Genomic DNA, 2,791 nt, shown 5'->3' with positions numbered 1-2,791 from the left:
AAGAAGACTCTCAGACCAGCTCAGTTGCCTGGAAAAAAAAAAAAAAAAAAAAAAAAAAAAAAACCAAGAAGAGGCAAGGACCAGCCTGCCTCTTCAGAAGAGGGACGAAAGAAAATTTTCTATAGTCCTTATTCTGCTTTTTTTGATATAGTGCCTAGTAAGCACAAGGTCCAGCGTTCCCAAGCTGGATCTCTACATCCAATCCTAAACAATTTCAGAAGAACATTTTTTGTGTTCTCCCCACCCCCATTTTTAAACAGGGTCTATGTAGCCTCAAATAGCCTGGCTTTGAATTCACAGGTCTGTCTACCTGCCTCTGCCTCACAAGTGATGGTATTAAAAGGCAAGCATTACCACACCCAGTTGGTTTTTTTTGTTTGTTTGTTTTAACAGACCAGGTCTCAAATACTCCTACTGGCTTCTAACTTGTTAACGTGCCAATGACGGCCTTGAATTTCTGATCTTCCAGATCTACTTTCCAAGTGTTGGGATTAAAGGTCTACTCTACAGCCAGGAGTGCTGGCACACACCTTTAATTCCAGCACTCCGGAGGCAGAGCTTGAGGCCAGTTTGTCTTACAGAGTTCGTTCCAGGACAGCCAAAGATACACAGAGAAACCCTGTCTCAAACAAAAAACAACCTATACACTACCATTCCCAATTCACTGATGCTAGGAATCAAACCCAGAACTTAGTGCATGGAAGGTAAGCTCTATCAAGTCCGAAACAGCTCCTTTCTTACAACAACAACAACAACAAATGCTTTTTACCTGTTTTAAATCAAGCTTAGTTTAGCTCTTTTTGGTTTTTTGTTGTTTGTTTGGTTTTGGTTTCTCGAGAGGGTTTCTCTGTGTATGCCCTGGAACTCACTTGGTAGACTAGACTGGCCTCGAACTCAGAGATCAGTCTGCCTCTGCTTCCGTGCATGCTGTGATTAAAGGTATGTGCCACCATCTGGCTTTGTTTTACGATATGGTATCCTTATTGAAGGACTAAAAAGTGCTAGGATTAAAGGCATGTACCACACCTAGCTGCCTCTTCAGATTTATTTATTTTTTTACATTAATGGCACTTTGCCTGCATGTATGTCTATGTACCACCTGCATGTAGTACAGGTCAGAAGAGGGACGTCAGATACTTTGGAACCGGGGTTTCAGACGGTTGTCAGCTGCTACCAGGAATCAAATCCTGGTCTGGTTCTCTGGAAGAGCAGCCAAGCACTGAGCCATCTCTTCAGACCACCCTGTTCTTGAGTTAAAAAAAAAAATTTGGGTTTTATCATCTGTAGTCCTAGTCTTCCTTAGTTTTGTGATAACAGGTGCTCTGATCTATCCTATTCATCAATATCTCTAGGGTAAAATTCAATTTCACATATTAGAGTTGTAATACTTCATGAATGATGGCTTTGGCAACAGAACCAAGCAGGATGGAGTTTTAAAGCTTGGCTTAGGGGCTTGCTGCCAAGATCAGTTCATTATTTAATTTTTCCCTCAAATTGGCCTCTTGGCTAGGTCTAAGGCAGAAGCCATTCACTTTGGCCCCAGGAAGTCTAGCAGGTGAGTCAAGGGCAAACATTATAGAGAGAAATTCATCTAAATTTTGGAAATTCAGAAGCCAGAATGGTGGCAACACTTATAATTTCATCACTCATGAAGTGGAAGTAGGAGGCTGTTACCAGATCAGCCTGAGCTATACAAAAAGACTTTATTTCATTGAAAAAAAAAAAAGAAAAGAAAAATCACCAAAACCAACTAACTAAATAACCCTACTCAATGCTAGTGAGATGGATGAGCAAATCAATCACTTGAGTTTAACTGGGGACTCATAGAGCAGGACAGAACCAACTCCAGCAAACTGTCTAACCGCACATCCATGCTGTGCCGTGAGTGTGCTCATATACATATACACGAATAAGAACATGGAAAAAGGGCAAAAGAAAAAACCCCTACCTTAAAACAAAGAACACAAATATAGTTCAGGAGAAAGAAACCAGTCCTAGGAAAATTCAGTTACACATATTTAGTGTAGAATTTGCTTAAAATACAGTTTCAGGAAAATGTTTTAGTATTGTATTCATCTTGTTACAGAATCCATGTTTCTTGCAGTGAACTGCAGAGCCTTGGCTTTTGAGGTTTACTCACTTTGCAGAGCAGGTTACATGGATGTCAGTACCAGTCAAATGGCTTGGCTGACACATCTTTCAACTCCTATTTTGTAAATGAAGGTTTCTCTGTCCCATCCCGCACTGCAATCACTTCTAAATAATCACTCAGAGGCTTAATATTAATTATAAAATGCTTGGCCTATAGTTCAGGCTTATTACCAACTAGCTCTTACATTTAAATTAATCCATTTCTATTATCTATGTATTGCCACATGGCCATGGCTTTTATCAGTCTGCTGGCATGTTGTCTCTTGGGCAGCTGGCCTGTATCTCTCTTGACTTCACCCCTCTTCATTTGAGTTGTTTGTCTCACCTAACCTTATTCTGGCTGTCTATTGGCCAAAGAGTTTTTATTATTAACCAATGAGAGGAATACATATTTACAGTGTACAGAAAGATCACCCCAGAGCATTCTACAATCCACCTATAATTAATTAATTTTGTTTGTTTGTTTTTTGAGACAGGCCTATATAGACCATGCTAGCTTCAAGCTCAGAGATCTGCTTGCCAAAGGCTGTGATTAAAATATGCACTACAGCCGGGCGATGGTGGCACACGCCTTTAATCCCAGTACTCGGGAGGCAGAGGCAGGCGGATCTCTGTGAGTTCGAGACCAGCCTGGTCTACA

General features: G+C 40.7%; 1 protein-coding gene across 2 annotated transcripts in view; it reads right to left on the bottom strand.

The window, feature by feature from the left end:
* Rfwd3 (ring finger and WD repeat domain 3) overlaps window positions 1–2,791 on the bottom strand; it is a 32,100-nt gene that overhangs the window by 25,364 nt on the left and 3,945 nt on the right. The window lies entirely within an intron of this gene.

This window comes from Microtus ochrogaster, chromosome 4, assembly GCF_000317375.1.
Source record: "Microtus ochrogaster isolate Prairie Vole_2 chromosome 4, MicOch1.0, whole genome shotgun sequence".
NCBI lineage: Eukaryota > Metazoa > Chordata > Mammalia > Rodentia > Cricetidae > Microtus > Microtus ochrogaster.
The sequence above is the reverse complement of the archived record's forward strand: the minus strand, read 5'-3'. Positions and strand labels throughout refer to the sequence as shown.